This window comes from Pristiophorus japonicus, unplaced genomic scaffold, assembly GCF_044704955.1.
Source record: "Pristiophorus japonicus isolate sPriJap1 unplaced genomic scaffold, sPriJap1.hap1 HAP1_SCAFFOLD_762, whole genome shotgun sequence".
Taxonomy (NCBI): Eukaryota; Metazoa; Chordata; class Chondrichthyes; family Pristiophoridae; genus Pristiophorus; species Pristiophorus japonicus.
The window spans coordinates 24143-43005 of record NW_027254679.1 but is presented as its reverse complement, the minus strand read 5'-3'; the positions used below and the strand labels follow the sequence as shown (position 1 = coordinate 43005).

The 18863-nt window shown below is 52.1% G+C and overlaps 5 non-coding genes across 5 annotated transcripts; all 5 read left to right on the top strand.

The window, feature by feature from the left end:
• Window positions 1–2898: 2898 nt before the first annotated feature.
• Window positions 2899–2971, top strand: trnat-ugu (transfer RNA threonine (anticodon UGU)). The gene has a single exon. It is a non-coding gene; the product is annotated as a tRNA-Thr (tRNA).
• Window positions 2972–11585: 8614 nt separating this feature from the next.
• On the top strand, window positions 11586–11658 carry trnat-agu (transfer RNA threonine (anticodon AGU)). The gene has a single exon. It is a non-coding gene; the product is annotated as a tRNA-Thr (tRNA).
• A 278-nt stretch (window positions 11659–11936) lies between these two features.
• On the top strand, window positions 11937–12009 carry trnat-ugu (transfer RNA threonine (anticodon UGU)). The gene has a single exon. It is a non-coding gene; the product is annotated as a tRNA-Thr (tRNA).
• A 3831-nt stretch (window positions 12010–15840) lies between these two features.
• On the top strand, window positions 15841–15913 carry trnat-cgu (transfer RNA threonine (anticodon CGU)). The gene has a single exon. It is a non-coding gene; the product is annotated as a tRNA-Thr (tRNA).
• Window positions 15914–16189: 276 nt separating this feature from the next.
• Window positions 16190–16262, top strand: trnat-ugu (transfer RNA threonine (anticodon UGU)). Its single transcript has one exon. It is a non-coding gene; the product is annotated as a tRNA-Thr (tRNA).
• The last annotated feature ends 2601 nt before the right edge of the window (window positions 16263–18863 follow it).

The following is an 18863-nucleotide window of genomic DNA, read 5'->3' as shown; positions in this document are numbered from 1 at the left end:
CAATGGCAAACATTTAAAGATCACATGGATGAACTCCAACAATTGTACATCCCTGTCTGGAGTAAAAATAAAATGGGGAAGGTGGCTCAACCGTGGCTAACAAGGGAAGGATAGTGTTAAATCCAAGGAAGAGGCATATAAATTGGCCAGAAAAAGCAGCAAACCTGAGGACTGGGAGAATTTTGTAATACAGCAGAGGAGGACAAAGGGTTGAACCAGGAGGGGGAAAATAGAGTATGAGAGGAAGCTTGCAGGCAACAAAAGAACTGACTGCAAAAGATTCGTGACGACAAACATAGATCCCTTGCAGTCAGATTCAGGTGAATTTATAATGGGCAACAAAGAAATGGCGGACCAGTTAAGCAAATACTTTGGTTCTTTCTTCACGAAGGAAGACACAAATAAGTTTCCGGAAGTACGAGGGGACCGAGGGTCTAGTGAGAAGGGGGAACTGAAGGATATCCTTATTAGGTGGGAACTTGTGTTCGGCAAATTGATGGGCTTGAAGGCTGATAAATCCCCGGGGCCTGATAGCCTGCATCCCAGAGTACTTAAGGAAGTGGCCCTCAAAATAGTGGATGCATTGGTGATCATTTTCCAACAGTCTATTGACTCTGGATCAGTTCCTATGAACTGGAGGATAATTAATGTTATGCTGCTGTTTAAAAAAGTAGGGAGAGTGAAAACAGGTAATTATAGACCGGTTAGCCTGACATCAGTAGTGGGGAAGATGATGGAATCAATTATTAAACATGAAATAGCAGCACATTTGGAAAGCAGTGACAGGATCGGTCCAAGTCAGCATGGATTTATGAAAGGGAAATCATGCTAGACAAATCTTCAAGAATTTTTTGAGGATGTAACTAGTAGAGTGGACAGGGATGTGGTGTATTTGGACTTTCAAAAGGCTTTTGACAAGGTCCCACACAAGAGATTAGTGTGCAAAATTAAAGCAGATGGTATTGGGGGTAATGTATTGACGTGGATAGAGAACTGGTTGGCAGACAGGAAGCAAAGAATCGGGATAAATGGGTCGTTTTCAGAATGGCAGGCAGTGATTAATGGGGTGCCGCAGGGCTCAGTGCTGGGACCCCAGCTATTTACAATATACATTAATGATTTGGATGAAGGAATTGAGTGTAATATCTCCAAGTTTGCAGATGACACTAAACTGGGTGGCGGTGTGAGCTGTGAGGAGGACACTAAAAGTGTGCAGGGTGACTTGGACAGGTTAGGTGAGTGGGCAAATGCATGGCAGATGCAGTATAATGTGGATAAATGTGAGGTTATCCACTTTGATGGCAAAAACATGAAGGCGAATATTATCTGAATGGCGGCAGATTAGGAAAAGGGGAGGTGCAACGAGACCTGGGTGTCATGGTACATCAGTCATTGAAAGTTGGCATGCAGGTACAGCAGGTGGTGAAGAAGGCAAATGGTATGTTGACCTTCATAGCGAGAGGATTTGAGTATAGGAGCAGGGAGGTCTTACTGCAGTTGTACAGGGCCTTGGTGAAGCCTCACCTGGAATATTGTGTTCAGTTTTGGTCTCCTAATCTGAGGAAGGACATTCTTGCTATTGAGGGAGTGCAGCGAAGGTTCAACGGACTGATTCCCGGGATGGCTGGACTGACATATGAGGAGAGACTGGATCGACTGGGCTTATATTCGCTGGAATTTAGAAGGATGAGAGGGGATCTCATAGAAACATATAAAATTCTAACGGGAGTGGACAGGTTCGATGCAGGAAGAATGTTCCCGATGTTCGGGAAGTCCAGAACCAGGGGACATAGTCTAAGAATAAGGCGTAAGCCATTTAGGACTGAGATGAGGAGAAACTTCTTCACTCAGAGAGTTGTTAACCTGTGGAATTCCCTGCCGCAGAGAGTTGTTGATACCAGTTCATTGGATATATTCAAAAGAGAGTTAGATATGGCCCTTACGGCTAAAGGGATCAAGGGGTATGGAGAGAAAGCAGGAATGGGGTACTGTGGGAATGATCAGTCATGATCTTATTGAATGGTGGTGCAGGCTCGAAGGGCCAAATGGCCTACTCCTGCACCTATTTTCTATGTTTCTATGTTTCTATGTAAGACAGAACCAAAGTATTTGTTCAATTGATCTGCCATTTCTTTGTTCCCCATTATAAATTCACCTGATTCTGACTGCAAGGGACCTACATCTGTCTTCACTAATCGTTTTCTCTTCACATATCTATAGAAGCTTTTGCAGTCAGTTTTTATGTTCCCTGCAAGCTTACTCTGATACTTTACTTACCCCCTCCAAATTAAACCCTTAGTCCTCCTCTCCTGAATTCTAAATAACAGACTCCCCTCACACCCTTCCCCCTCTCCTCTTCTCGTTTCTCTGACACTCTCTCAATCCCCTTCCAAATCTCTCTCTCCCTTCTCCATCATGTCCCGTTCTACATCATTTTACCCCCTCTGCCTTTCCCGCTATCTCGCTTTCCCCGTCTCTCATTCATTCCCTTCTCCCCCCTTCCCCCTCCCTCACCTCACCCTCTCTCCTTTTCCCTCTCTCTCTTCCCCCTCTCTCCTTTCATTCTCTCCCCACTCCTTCCTCTCTCTCCTTCCTCCTCTATCTTCCCTCTCTCTCTCTCTCTTTCCCCGACTCAGTCTCTCCCCACTCTCTCCCCTTCCCCTCTGCCCTTTCACTCTCCTCTCTCTTTTCCCTTTCTTTTCCCTTTCTTTTCAGATTCTCCCCTTCTCCCTCTCTCTCCCCTTTCTTTCTCTTTCACCTGACTCCCCTCTTTCTCCCCTCCACCTCTCTCTCACTCCTTCCACTCTCTCCCCTTCCCCCTCCATCTCACTCCTTCCACTCGCTCTTTTCTTTTCCCCTCTCTTTCCTGCTCCTTCCACTGTATTTCCTAGAGCAGTTGGCTCCATAGCTCAGGGGTTAAAGCACTGGTCTTGTAAACCAGGGGTTCTGAATTCAAATCTCACTGGGGCCGACTCAAAATCAGTTCAATATTTAAATTCAATGTCAATTAATAAGTGTTTTAAACATAAATATTAAACAGCTCCGAGACCGACCCTGCAGCAATCGTCTCCTCTTGTCTCCAGTAATCTCTCTCTCCCTTCCCATTCTACATCTTTTTCCTGCTATATAACGTTCCCCGTCTTTCACACACTCCACTCTCCCCCGCTCACCCTCTCTCCTTCCCCCGTCTCTCCCCTTCCCCTCTCTCCCCCCCATCCTTTCACTCTCTCTCTCTCCATCCCCCCTCTCTATCCCCTCGCCCCTCTATCTCTCTCCCCATTCCCCGCTCTCTTTCCCCTTCACGTCTCTTTCCCACTCCTCCACTCTCGCTCTCCCATTCCCCTCCCACATTCACCTTCCTGCCTCTCTCTCGCTCTCCAGTTCCCCTCTCTTCCCTTCTCTCTCACTTTCATTCACCCCCCACTCCTTCCCTCTCTCTCCCCTCCCCCTCATTCCCCGACCACCCTCTCTCCCCTTCCCCCTCTGCCTTTTCACTCTCCCTTTCCCTCTCCCCTCCCCTCTCTCTCCTCCCCGACCTCCTCCGTCTCTCTCGTTTCCCTTTCTTTTCACATTCTCCCCTTCTCCCTCTCTTTCCCGTTCCCATCTCTCCTCTCCCCTTCTCTCTCTCCCCTTCCCTTCTCTCTCTTCCTCCATGTCTCCCCTTCCCCCTCCCTCTCATTCCTTCTACCTCTCTCTCACTCCTTTCACTCTCTCTCTCCGCTTCCCCCTCTCTCTACCCTTCCACTCTCTCTCTCACTCCTTCCCCCTCTTTTTCCCTTTCCCCCCTCTTTCCCCTGCCACACCGCTCCCTTCACCCCCTCTCTCTCCCCTTCCCGCTCTCTTCCTCCCTGTCTCCATTCCCTCTCTGTCCCCACCCCTCTCTCACTCCTCCCCTCTCTTCCCCTCCCCCTCTTTCCCCTCTCCCCTCTCTCCCTCCCTTCCACACTCTCTCTCTCTCCCCTTCTGCTCCCTCTCTCTCCCCTTCCCTCCCTCCCTCTCTCTCTCCCCTCCCTCTCTCTCTCCCCTTCCCCCTCTCTCTCACTCCTTCCCCCTCTCTCTCTCCCCTTCCTCCTCTGTCTCCCCTTCCCCCTCTCTCTCACTCCTTCCACTCTCTCTTTTTCCTTCCCCTCTCTTTCCTGCTCCTTCCCCTGTCTCCATAGCTCAGGGGTTCGAACACTGGTCCAGTAAACCAGCGGTCGTTAGTTCAAATCTCACTGGGGCCTACTTGAAATTAGTTCAGTATTTAAATTCGCTGTCAATTAACAAGTGTTCTAATTATAAATATTAAACAGCTCTGAGACTGACCCTGGAATAATAGGCTACTCTCTCCCCTTCCAAATCTCTCTCTGTCTTCCCCATCATGACCCGTTCGACATCTTATTTCTGGCTTTCCGCTCTCTCCACTTCCCTCTCTAATTACATTCTCTCTCTCCTTCCCCCTCTCTAATGACATTCTCTCACTCCTTCCTCCTCTATCTTCTCTCTCCCTTTCCGCTCTCTCCAACTTCCCTCTCTAATTACATTCTCTCACTCCTTCCTCCTCCATCTTCCCCCTCGAGAGATGGCGAGTGAGAGATTGAGGCAGAGTGTGACTGAGTTGCCTTGGGATGTTTTACTACGTGAAAGGCCCGATATTCGTTGGAATTCAGAAGAATGAGAAGTGATCTTATCGAAATGTTTCAGATTATGAGGGGGCTTGACAAGGTGGTTGCAGAGAGGATGTTTCCACTGATGGGGGAGACTAGAACTAGAGGGCATGATCTTAGTATAAGGGGCCTCCCATTTAAAACTGAGATGAGGAGAAATTTCTTCTCTCAGAGGGTTGTAAATCTGTGGAATTCGCTGCCTCAGAGAGCTGTGGAAGCCGGGACATTGAATAAATTTAAGACAGAGATAGACAGTTCCTTAACCGATAAGGGGATAAGGGGGCGGGCAGGGAAGTGGAGCTGAGTCCATGATCGTTTCAGCCATGATCGCATTAAATGGCGGAGCAGACTCGAGGGGCCGTATGGCCTACTCCTGCTCCTATTTCTTATGTTGCCCTCTCTCTCCCCTTCCCCTCCCTCTCTTTTCTCTTCCCCCCTCTCTCTCACTACACTTCTGCTCTCTCCCCTTCCCCACTCCTTCTCACTCCTTCCCCTCTCTCTTCCCCTCGCTCTCTTTCCCACTCCTTCCCGTCTCTCTCACCCGCTTCCCCTCTCTCTTCCACCCTCTCTCCCCTTCCCCTTATTTCTCTCTCCCCTTGCAGTCTCTCTCTCCCTTCCCCTTCACGACCTGTTCTTAATCTTGTTACCCCTCTCTCACTTTCCCGCTATCTCACTTTCCCCGTCTCTCACTCATTCCCCTCTTCCCCCTTCACCCTCCCTCGCCCCACCTTCTTCCCTTCCCTCCTCTCACTCCTTCCCCCTCTCTCACTCCGTCCCCCTCTCTCCCCTCCCTCTCCCCCTCTCCCCCCTTCACCTCTGCCATTTCACTCTCCCTCCCCTCTCTTTCCTCCCCTCCCTCCTCTCTCTCTTTCCTTTCTTTTCAGATTCTCCCCTTCTCCCTCTCTCTCCCCTTCCTTTCTCTCTCCCTACCTCCTCCTTCTCTCCTCATCCCCTCTCTCCCCTTCCCCTCTCTCTCACACCTTCCCCCTCTTTCTCACTCCTTCCACCTCTCTCTCACTCATTCCCTCTCTCTCCCCTTCCCTCTCACTTTCCCCTTCCCCTCTCTCTCTCCCCTTCCCTCTCTCTCTCCCCTTCCCCTCTCTCTCACTCCTTGCATTCTCTCTTTTCCCTTCCCCTCTCTCCTGCTCCTTACCCCTGTCGTTCCCAGAGTAGGTGGCTCCATAGGTCAGGGGTCCAGGGGTTAGAGCACTGGTCTTGTAAACCAGGGGTTGTGAGTTCAAATCTCACTGGGGCTCACTCAAGATTTAAATTCACTGTCAATTTACAAGGGCTTTAATTATAAATATTACCAGCTCTGAGACCGACCCTGGTACAACAGGCTCCCCTCTCCTCTCCTTGTCTCCCTTACACTCTCTCTTCCCCTTCCAAATCTTTCTCTGCCACCCCCATCACTGTTATGTTCAGAATAAATCCACGGGACCGGATCGTAAGCTGACTCACTGGGGCCTACTCAAAATTAGATCAGTATTTAAATTCACCGTCAATTAATAAGGGATTTAGTTATAAATATTAAACATCTTTGAGACTGATCCTGAAACTGCTCTTGTATTCACTGGAGTTCAGAAGAATGAGAGGGGACCCTCATAGAAACGTTTAAAATTCTGACGGGGTTAGACAGGTTATAGATGCAGGAAGAATGTTCCCAATGTTGGGGAAGTCCAGAACCAGGGGACACAGTCTAAGGATAAGGGGGAAGCCATTTCGGACCGAGATGAGGAGGAATTTCTTCACCCAGAGAGTGGTGAACTTGTGGAATTCTCTACCACAGAAAGTTGTTGAGGCCAATTCACTAAATATATTCAAAAAGAAGTTAGATGAAGTCCTTACTACTAGGGGGATCAAGGGGTATGGTGAGAAAGCAGGAATGGGGTACTGAAGTTGCATGTTCAGCCATGAACTCATTGAATGGCGGTGCAGGCGAGAAGGGCCGAATGGCCTACTCCTGCACCTAGTTTCTATGTTTCTATGTTTCTATGAAACTATTGTGACCTTGGTCTCTTTATTGAGACCCCAGAGTGGGGAAGCAGCATGGTGGATCACCTTATGTACCTGCTTGTCCCAGGGTGCACAAGTGACCCTTAGGCCTCCCACAGGTGTGCCCCCTAGTGGCAAGTCTTACATATTGGTGAGGTTTAGGTGCATACAGAACATCACTCCCCCCCCCGCCCCCTCCAAAGGCTTATGTACCAGTTATTTGCAAGTTGAGGCAATATGACGCCCTGTGTCCCCGGGTCGATCACCTGATTTGAATTCCTGGCCTGGGTGAGTTAGTCGGAACGTTGCTGCCCGGCCGAGTGCCTGGTGTGATGGGACAGACGTGGCCAGGTCCTTTCACAATGGTGGCCTGCTTATCGATAGTTTGCAGTCTGGTCTGGTCCAAACGCTTTCTGCGTTTGCTCAGTACATGGTTTCACAACCAAACACTCCATTTTCATCACACACACACACACACTCCATTCCCCTCTTTGTCTCACACAGTGCTCTCGGCCCCATCTGGGGGCCCTGAATATTGTCCACGTCACTTATTCTGATGTGGCGTGGAGGGGGGCCGTACGATCATGGTGCATTCTCTGCTGATAGCAGACGGAAGGTTCGGTCCTGAGCGACTCTGTCCGGTGACTGCGTAGCAACCCGGGACAGCCGGGGTCTGTCGGAAGTCTACCGCGACACGTGTGGTGCTCGGCTTGGTGATCTGGGCTGCCCGCTGCGGACTATTGTCGCTGACCCTAAGGCCTGGAGAGCCCAGGATGGGCCGATACGGCCCTGAGACTTTCAGTGGTAGCGGGAGGCCGTGTGGTCCCCCGTGGATCCTGGGACGTAGTACGGAGGTTCCCGCACCACCGACTGTGTGTAGCCTCCCTGCCTTTCTTTGTAACACGTTGCAGGGTTTGCCCCACAGGGGGGGAGGGCAATCTGATGGGATGAGCATTACGTCTTTGCGACGGATAAGCTGCAACACTCCCGTCTGGCGGTTCGCCGTGAGCAGGCGGTAATGTGATAACACATCACTTGCTACAAGTACTTTGTCAGATACATATACGACCGGTTGTTGTTCGCCCGCTACTTTGGCTTGTTTTAACGTACCCCCGACCCCATATGATAGTACATCATTGGCCGTGAAAGAACGCTCACATGGGTTCCACAGTGCAAACAACTTATTGGAACATAGTGGGGTCCTGGCCTTCTCAGCGGCCCCCCCCTTTACCTTTGCCCCAAACCCAGTGGCCTTCCTCGCTGGCCAACACATGCCTCTGTTCCGTTGCGGCCACATCCCGTGGTCTGGACGTTTCTCTCGACCCGTGGTCTGGACGCTTCTCTCGACTGCCGCCATCTTCCTCCCCAGGGATTTCCGCCTCTGGCGTCGGGAAGACACATTCGGATGGTTTCGGCCTGAGCCCCACTCCGCTTGGTCGACCTGGAGCCTCTTCCGTCGCCGCCAAGAGGTCGTCGGCTTCGGGTGCTGGGTACCCCCGTCTGTAACCGCTGCTCGGTTGGTCTTCGCCTCCTGGTGGTCGCGATGAGCGGCCTGTGCCTCGGGGGTCTGCAAATGGATCTGCACTTCGACGCCTGGTTCAGCTGAAGGTGGGGGGCTTGCTCAGCCTTTGAGCAAGGGGAGAGGTTGTTCGCCAGAGAAGGTACACAGAGGCCTTCCCAGTTCCATCGAATCTTCCCCATCCACCTTCTACCAAGCAGCATTGGCCCATCACCTGAAACAATCCACAGAGGTAAATCGCGCACCGCTCCCTCATGGGATACCCTTATGCCCGCACTACCAATAACTGGTCTCAGTTCCTTGGTGTAGGTGCCCAGCTTTGCCTGAATCGGGATCAGCTTGGGTCATTGTGCTCTGTCGCCCCCCCCCACAGCCTCTCGAATGCCTTCTGGCTCATTATTGATTGACCCGCCCCCGTGTCTAGTTCCATGGAGACTGGAGTGCCATTAGGTCCAACTTTTCACATTATCGGAGGGCTTTTGGTGGTGAAGGTGTGTACCCCATGTACTTCCCCTTCAGCCTCAGGTTGAGTTGCCTCTCCTGCTCGTTCAGCGTGACCCTCGCTGGATCGATGGTCCTCTCCTGACTCTGCCACGTGGTGAGTCACAGACCGTTTGCACATTCGCTGGAGGTGCCCCATTGTTCCACGGCCCTTGCACACACAGGGCTTGAATCGACATTGATGGGCTCGATGGCTGACCCCAGCAGGGCCAACATGGTGCTAATGGATACGCATTCACGGCCCACGGCGGACTCTGAGTCACTCGAGGCCTAGGTCTGGCCTCTGCGGTCATGTGGGCCCTGTCCTGTGCCGTTCTGCCTGCTGAATACGTTATTTTATGCACAGTACTTGCCGGTGAGCTTCGAATCTGTTTCGTGTTATCGCTCGTGGATATGAAGGCCTGGGCTGTCGTGATGGCCTTGCTCAGAGAGAAACATAGAAACAGAGAAAATAGGTGCAGGTTAACAACTCTCTGAGTGAAGAAGTTTCTCCTCATCTCAGTCCTAAATGGCCTACCCCTTATCCTTAGACTGTGACCCCTGGTTCTGGACTTCCCCAACATCGGGAACATTCTTCCTGCATCTAACCTGTCCACTCCCGTCAGAATCTTATATGTTTCTATGAGATCCCCTCTCATCCTTCTAAACTCCAGTGTATAATGGTCCAGTTTATCCAGTCTCTCCTCATATATCAGTCCAGCCATCCTGGGAATCAGTCTGGTGAACCTTCACTGCACTCCCTCAATAGCAAGAACGTCCTTCCTCAGATTAGGAGACCAAAACTGAACACAATATTCCAGGTGAGGCCTCACCAAGGCCCTGTACAACTGCAGTAAGACCTCCCTGCTCCTGTACTCAAATCCCCTCGCTATGAAGGCCAACATACCATTTGCCTTCTTCACCGCCTGCTGTACCTGCATGCCAACTTTCAATGACTGATGAACCATGACACCCAGGTCTCGTTGCACCTCCCCTTTTCTTAATCTGTCACCATTCAGATAATATTCTGCCTTCCTGTTTTTGCCCCCAAAGTGGGTAACCTCACATTTATCCACATTATACTGCATCTGCCATGCATTTGCCCACTCACCTAACCTGTCCAAGTCACCCTGCAGCCTCTTAGCATCCTCCTCACAGCTCACACTGGCCACCCAGTTTAGTGTCATCTGCAAACTTGGAGATATTACATTCAATTCCTTCATCTAAATCATTGATGTATATTGTAAATAGCTGGGGTCCCAGCACTGAGCCCTGCGGTACCCCACTAGTCACTGCCTCCCATTCCGAAAAGGACCCGTTTAACCCGGGATCCGGCAGACAGCAGCTTGCGAAGGATGACCTCGTGACCGAATCCGAGCACGAAACCGTTCGGCAACATTTCCCGCAAAGATCCCGCAAAAACCGCACTGCCCCGCAAGGAATCTTCTGGCCCTGGGAGCGCCGGTGGGTGTAAAAGTGATACCTGGCCTTTAAGGTGCTCTCCTTCGGCTTGAGGCGTTCCCACACCAGCACACACAGCTCTGTGTAAGTCTTCTCCTCTGGTTTGACCGGTGCCAGCAGGTTTTTGAGCAGGCCGTATATCGGAGACCCACATACGGTGAGGAGAATCGCCCTGGTCTTGATCGCCCTCTCTCAGCCTCGTCCTGTTCATTGGCGACGTAGTACCGGTCGGGACGCTCAACGAAGGCTTCCCAAATCATCACCCTCAACAAATCCCTCAACAAGACCAACGGCAGCCATTACCGTGTGAAGGTTGGTGATCCGTTACTCGTCGCCAGTGAGTGATGTTCAGAATAAATCCACAGGACTGTATTGCAAGCTCAAACTGTGGTGACCTTGTGCTCTTTATTCAGACTCCAGGGTGGGGAAGCAGTATGGTGAGTCACCTTATATACCTGCTTGTCCCAGGGTGTACAGGTGACCATTGGGTCTCCCACAGGTGTGCCCCCTAGTGGCAAGTCTTACATATTGGTGACGTTTACATGTGTACACAACAATCACGACCCGTTCCACATCTTTTTATTCCTCTCTCACTTTCCCGCTATCTCGCTTTCCCCGTCTCTCACTCATTCCCCTCTCCCCCTTTCCCCTCCCTCGCCTCACCCTCTTCCCGTCCCACTCTCTCCCCTTCCGACTCTGCCTTTCCACTCTCCCTCTCACTCCTCCTTCTCCGCTCCCTTTCCTCCACTCCCTCCTCTCTCTCTCTCCTTTCCCTTTCCTTTCAGATTCTCCCCTTCTCCCTCTCTCCCCTTCCCCTTTCTCTGTCCCCTTCCTCGCTCTCTCACTTCTTCCTCTCTCTCTTTCACTCCTTCCCCATCACTCCTCTTAACATCACTTTCACCTTCTCCCCGCTCTCTCTCCCCTTCCCTCTCTTTCCCCTCCCCTCTCTCGCTCTCGCCTTACCCCTCTCTCTCCCATTCCCTTCTCGCTCACTCCTTCCCCTCTCCCTTTTCATTTTCTCCCCTCCTCTCTCTCTCCCCACCCTCTCCTTCTCCCTCCCCTCCCCAGTCTCCATCCCCTCCATCCTCCCTTTCATTCCTTTGCTCGCGCTCTCCCCTTTCCCATCAGACTCTCCCCCTCCCCATCTCTCCCATCCCCCCCCCTCTCTCCCCTTCTCCCTCTCTCTCCCCTTCCCCCGCTACACCCTCCCCCCTCGAGGGACCGAGTGAGAAGGTGAGAGACAGAAAGAAAGAGACAGAGACAGAGAGACAGAGAGAAAGAGAGACAAAGCCAGAGTGTGACTGAGTTGCCTTGGGATGTTTTACGACGTGAAAGACCCGATATATCGATGTTGAGAGGCGAATATTGAAGAGACGGAGGCAGGAGTCTGGGGGATGAGACATAATCTGAGTGTTTCACTGACCCCTCCTCATTCTTCAAACACACAGCACTAACTGGGGAATGACCCACAGCCCAGGGCAGGTGGCTCCATAGCTCAGGGGTTAGAGCACTGGTTTAGTAAACCAGGGGTCGTGGGTTCAAATCTCACTGGGGCCTACTCAAAATTAGCTCAGTATTTAAATTCACCGTCAATTAACAAGGGCTTTTATTATAAATATCCCATTCCCCTGTGGCTGACTCCTTCTCCCGACTTTTCCAACTTCCAAGCACTAATCTCTCTCACAGAGCCGACATCGACACGATGGGCCGAATGGCCCTCCTTGTGTGCTGCAAGATTCTGTCAATGTTCAGGGATGAATCACTGAGAATGATTATTCGGGCCCCACCTCCTTGTTAACAATAGTAAGATGTAAACAGGAGCTGGTGTTACAGGTGGCTCCATAGCTCAGGGGTTAGAGCACTGGTCTTGTAAACCAGGGGTCGTGGGTTCAAATCTCACTGGGGCCTACTCAATTTTGGCTTCTGTTCCTGAATTGACCGTCAATCAGCGACAGGCCGAGACCATCAACAGGAACCACTCACTCCGCACTTTATAATCTGCCCACAGCACTTTCACTTCCCACCCCCCAGTCTGTATCCCACCTTTTCCACATCCAGTCTCAGAGACACCGATACATCATCGACTCATAGAAACTTACAGCAGGGAAGGTGACCATTTCGGCCCATCGTGTCCGCACCAGCCGACCAAGAGGAATCTGCTGGGCAGGCCACATAGTCCGCATGTCCCAGACACGAGACACCCAAAGCAAGCGCTCTACTCAGAACTTCTTCACGGCAAGCGAGCCAAAGGTGGGCAGAGGGAACGTTACAAGGGACACCCCTCAAAGCCTCCCTGATAAAGTGCAACATCCCCACCGACACCTGGGAGTCCCTGGCCAAAGACCAGTCCCGCCCGGAATGGAGGAAGTGCATCCGGGAGGGCGCTGAGCACCTCGAGTCTCGTCGCCGAGAGCGTGCAGAAACCAAGCGCAGGCAGCGGAAGGAGCGTGCGGCAAACCAGTCCCACCCTCCCCTTCCCTCAACGTCTATCTGTCCCACCTGTGACAGGGACTGTGGTTCCCGTATTGGACTGTTCAGCCACCTAAGGACTCATGTTTCGAGTGGGAGCAAGTCTTCCTCGATTCCGAGGGACTGCCTATGATGATGATATGATCCCAGCCTAATCCCACTTTCCCCCTCTCGGTCCGTAGCCCTGTAGCTTACGGCACTTCAAGTGCACATCCAAGTACCTTTTAAATGTGGTGAGGGTTTCTGCCTCTACCACCCTTTCAGGCCGTGAGTTCCAGACCCCCACCACCCTCTGGGTGAAGGAATGGAGGTGTCCCCTCAGCCTCCTCTGTTCCAAAGAAAACAACCCCAGCCGATCCAATCTTTCCTCATCGCTAAAATTCTCCAGTCCCGCCAACATCCTGGTAAATCTCCTCTGCATCCTCTCCAGTGCAATCACATCCTTCCTGCGATATCCTGACATTTTAGGGAGAAAAAAATCTGGGAAACATAGAAACGTAGAAAATAGGTGCAGGAGTAGGCCATTCAGCCCTTCGAGCCTGCACCACCATTCAATAAGATCATGGCTGATCATTCACCTCAGTACCCCATTCCTGCTTTCTCTCCATACCCCTTGATTCCTTTAGCCGTAAGGGCCATATCTAACTCCCTCTTCAATATATCCAATGAACTGACCTCAACAACTCTCTGCGGCAGGGAATTCCACAGGTGAACAACTCTCTGAGTGAAGAAGTTTCTCCTCATCTCGGTCCTAAATGGCTTACCCCTTATCCTTAGACTGTGTCCCCTGGTTCTGGACTTCCTCAACATCGGGAACATTCTTCCTGCATCGAACCTGTCCCGTCCCGTCAGAATCTTATACGTTTCTATGAGATCCCCTCTCATCCTTCTAAACTCCAGTGAATACAGGCCCAGTCGATCCAGTCTCTCCTCATATGTCAGTCCAGCCATCCCGGGAATCAGTCTGGTGAACCTTCGCTGCACTCCCTCAATAGCAAGAACGTCCTTCCTCAGATTAGGAGACCAAAACTGAACACAATATTCCAGGTGAGGCCTCACCAAGGCCCTGTACAACTGCAGTAAGACCTCCCTGCTCCTATACTCAAATCCTCTCGCTATGTCGGCCAACATACCATTTGCTTTCTTCACCGCCTGCTGTACCTGCATGCCAACTTTCAATGACTGATGTACCATGACACCCAGGTCTCGTTGCACCTCCCCTTTTCCTAATCTGTCACCATTCAGATAATATTCTGCCTTCCTGTTTTTGCCCCCAAAGTGGATAACCTCACATTTATCCACATTATACTGCATCTGCCATGCATTTGCCCACTCACCTAACCTGTCCAAGTCACCCTGCAGCCTCTTAGCATCCTCCTCACAGCTCACACCGCCACCCAGTTTAGTGTCATCTGCAAACTTGGAGATATTGCACTCAATTCCTGCATCTAAATCATTGATGTATATTGTAAATAGCTGGGGTCCCAACACTGAGCCCTGCGGTACTCCACTAGTCACTGCCTCCCATTCCGAAAAGGGCCCGTTTATCCCGGGATCCGGCAGACAGCAGCTTGCGAAGGATGACCTCGTGACCGATTCCGAGCACGAAACCGTTCGGCAACATTTCCCGCAAAGATCCCGCAAAAACCGTACTGCCCCGCAAGGAATCTTCTGGCCCTGGGAGCGCCGGTGGGTGTAAAAGTGATACCTGGCCTTTAAGGTGCTCTCCTTCGGCTTGAGGCGTTCCCACACCAGCACACACAGCTCTGTGTAAGTCTTCTCCTCTGGTTTGACCGGTGCCAGCAGGTTTTTGAGCAGGCCGTATATCGGAGACCCACATACGGTGAGGAGAATCGCCCTGGTCTTGATCGCCCTCTCTCAGCCTCGTCCTGTTCATTGGCGACGTAGTACCGGTCGGGACGCTCAACGAAGGCTTCCCAAATCATCACCCTCAACAAATCCCTCAACAAGACCAACGGCAGCCATTACCGTGTGAAGGTTGGTGATCCGTTACTCGTCGCCAGTGAGTGATGTTCAGAATAAATCCACAGGACTGTATTGCAAGCTCAAACTGTGGTGACCTTGTGCTCTTTATTCAGACTCCAGGGTGGGGAAGCAGTATGGTGAGTCACCTTATATACCTGCTTGTCCCAGGGTGTACAGGTGACCATTGGGTCTCCCACAGGTGTGCCCCCTAGTGGCAAGTCTTACATATTGGGGACGTTTACATGTGTACACAACAATCACGACCCGTTCCACATCTTTTTATTCCTCTCTCACTTTCCCGCTATCTCGCTTTCCCCGTCTCTCACTCGTTCCCCTCTCCCCCTTTCCCCTCCCTCGCCTCACCCTCTTCCCGTCCCACTCTCTCCCCTTCCGACTCTGCCTTTCCACTCTCCCTCTCCCTCCTCCTTCTCCGCTCCCTTTCCTCCCCTCCCTCCTCTCTCTCTCTCATTTCCCTTTCCTTTCAGATTCTCCCCTTCTCCCTCTCTCCCCTTCCCCTTTCTCTCTCCCCTTCCTCACTCTCTCACTCCTTCCCCTCTCTCTCTCACTCCTTCCCCATCACTCCTCTTAACATCTCTTTCACCTTCCCCCCCCTCTCTCTCCCCTTCCTACTCTTTCCCCTCCCCTCTCTCACTCTCGCCTTCCCCCCTCTCTCTCCCCTTCTCCCTCTCTCCCTTTCCCTTCCCTCTCTTTCCCCTCCCCTCTCTTGCTCTCCCCTTCCCCCCTCTCTTTCCCCTTCCCACTCTTTCCCCTCCCCCTCTTGCTCTCCCCTTCCCCCTCTCTCTCTCCCCTTCCCCTCTCGCTCACTCCTTCCCCTCTCCCTTTTCATTTTCTCCCCTCCTCTCTCTCTCCTCCCTCTCCTTCTCCCTCCCCTCCCCAGTCTCCACTCCCCTCCATCCTCCCTTTCATTCCCTTGCTCTCGCTCTCCCCTTTCCCATCAGACTCTCCCCCTCCCCATCTCTCCAATCCCCCCCCTCTCTTCCCTTCTCCCTCTCTCTCCCCTTCCCCCGCTACACCCTCCCCCCTCGAGGGACCGAGTGAGAAGGTGAGAGACAGAAAGAAAGAGACAGAGCCAGAGTGTGACTGAGTTGCCTTGGGATGTTTTACTATGTGAAAGACCCGATATATCGATGTTGAGAGGCGAATATTGAAGAGACGGAGGCAGGAGTCTGGGGGATGAGACACAATCTGAGCGTTTCACTGACCCCTCCTCATTCTTCAAACACACAGCACTAACTGGGGAATGACCCACAGCCCAGGGCAGGTGGCTCCATAGCTCAGGGGTTAGAGCACTGGTCTCGTAAACCAGGGGTCGTGGGTTCAAATCTCACTGGGGCCTACTCAAAATTAGCTCAGTATTTAAATTCAGTCAATTAACAAGGGCATTTATTATAAATATCCCATTCCCCTCTGGATGACTCCTTCTCCTGACTTTTCCAACTTCCAAGCACTCATCTCTCTCACAGAGCCGACACAGACACGATGGGCCGAATGGCCCTCCTTGTGTGCTGTAAGATTCTGTCAATGTTCAGGGATGAATCACCGAGAATGATTATTCGGGCCCCACCTCCTTGTTAACAATAGTAAGATGGAAACAGGAGCTGGTGTTACAGGTGGCTCCATAGCTCAGGGGTTAGAGCACTGGTCTTGTAAACCAGGGGTTGTGGGTTCAAATCTCACTGGGGCCTACTCAATTTTGGCTTCTGTTACTGAATTGACCGTCAATCGGCGACAGGCCGACACCATCAACAGGAACCACTCGCTCCGCACTTTATAATCTGCCCACAGCACTTTCACTTCCCACCCCCAGTCTGTATCCCACCTTTTCCACATCCAGTCTCAGAGACACCGATATATCATCGACTCATGGAAACTTACAGCAGAGAAGGAGACCATTTCGGCCCATCATGTCCGCACCAGCCGACCAAGAGCTATCTGCTGGGCAGGGCCACATAGTCTGCATGTCCCAGACACGAGACTCCCCAAAGCAAGCACTCTACTCGGAACTCCTTCACGGCAAGCGAGCCAAAGGTGGGCAGAGGAAACGTTACAGGGACACCTTCAAAGCCTCCCGGATAAAGTGCAACATCCCCACCGACACCTGGGAGTCCCTGGCCAAAGACCAGTCCGCCCGGAGTGGAGGAAGTGCATCCGGGAGGGTGCTGAGCACCTCGAGTCTCGTCGCCGAGAGCGTGCAGAAACCAAACGCAGGCAGCGGAAGGAGCGTGCGGCAAACCAGTCCCACCCTCCCCTTCCCTCAACGTCTATCCATCCCACCTGTGACAGGGACTGTGGTTCCCGTATTGGACTGTTCAGCCACCGAAGGACTCATGTTTAGAGTGGAAGCAAGTCTTCCTCGATTCCGAGGGACTGCCTATGATGATGATATGATCCCAGCCTGATCCCACTTTCCAGCTCTCGGTGCGTAGCCTTGTAGCTTACGGCACTTCAAGTGCACATCCAAGTACCTTTTAAATGTGGTGAGGGTTTCTGCCTCTACCACCCTTTCAGGCCGTGAGTTCCAGACCCCCACCACCCTCTGGGTGAAGGAATAGAGGTCTCCCCTCAGCCTCCTCTGTTCCAAAGAAAACAACCCCAGCCGATCCAATCTTCCCTCGTCGCTAAAATTCTCCAGTCCCGCCAACATCCTGGTAAATCTCCTCTGCACCCTCTCCAGTGCAATCACATCCTTCCTGCGATATCCTGACATTTCCCAGTTCCTGCCTTCGCTGGTTTTAGGCTCAAGATGCGGCAATGGACACAAGATGATCCAGTTGGGATTTTCCACAAATAATGAATCCCACGGCCACATCTGTTTGACCCTCGGAGGGCACTCTGTAAATTCACCAAATTTATTAAATGCCCGCCCTGTGGTTACGCTCGAACTGTACACAACACTGGTTAGGCCACAGCTGGAGTACTGCGTGCAGTTCTGGTCACCACATTACAGGAAGGATGTGATTGCACTGGAGAGGGTGCAGAGGAGATTTACCAGGATGTTGCCGGGACTGGAAAACTTTAGCCATGAGGAAAGATTGGATAGGCTGGGGTTGTTTTCCTGGGAACAGAGGAGGCTGAGGGGAGATTTAATTGAGGTGTATAAAATTATGAGGGGCCTGGATAGAGTGGATAGGAAGGACCTATTTCCCTTAGCAGAGGGGTCAATAACCAGGGGGCACAGATTTAAAGTAATTGGGGGGAGGTTTAGAGGGGATTTGAGGGGAAATGTCTTCACCCAGAGGGTGGTGGGGGTCTGGAACTCACGGCCTGAAAGGGTGGTAGAGGCAGAAACCCTCACCACATTTAAAAGTACTTGGATGTACACTTGAAGTGTCGTAACCTACAGGGCTACGGACCGAGAGCTGGAAAGTGGGATTAGGCTGGGTAGCTCTTGGTCGGCCGGTACGGACACGATGGGCCGGAATGGCCTCCTTCCATGCTGTAAATGCTGTATGGTTCTCTGATTCTCTCTCTCACTCCTTCCCACATTCTACCCGTCGTAAACTAGAGGTGATCCAAAACTCGGCTGCCCCATGACCTAACTTGCACCGAGTCTCACTCACCCATCACCCCCTGTGCTGACTGACCCGTGTCCTAACTCACACCCAGTCCCGCTCACCCATCACCCCCTGTGCTCACTGCTCCGTGTCCTAACTCACACCGAGTCCCGCTCACCCATCACCCCCTGTGCTCACTGCTCCGTGTCCTAACTCACACCGAGTCCCGCTCACCCATCACCCCCTGTGCTCGTTGCCCCGTGTCCTAACTCGCACCGAATCTCACTCACCCATCACCCACTGTGCTCACTGCCCCTGTGTCCTAACTCGCACCGAGTCCCACTCACCCATCACCCCCTGTGCTCACTGCCCCGTGTCCTAACTCGCACCGAGCCCCACTCACCCATCACCCCTTGTGCTCGCTGCCCAGTGTCCTAACTCGCACCGAGTCCCACTCACCCATCACCCACTGTGCACGCTGCCCCGTGTCCTAACTCGCACCGGGTCCCGCTCACCCATCACCCCCTGTGCTCGCTGCCCCGTGTCCTAACTCGCACCGAGTCCCGCTCACCCATCTCCCCCTGTGCTCACTGTCCTACATTGACTCCCGGTAAAGCAACCTCTCGATTTCAAAATTCTCATCCTTCTTTAAAATCTCTCCATGGCCCCTCACAACTCCCTATCTATGTAATCTCCTCCGGCCCCACAACCCTCCCTATCTCTGTAACCTCCTCCAGCCCCTACACCCCTCCCTATCTCTAACCTCCTCCAGCATCTACACCCCTCGAGATG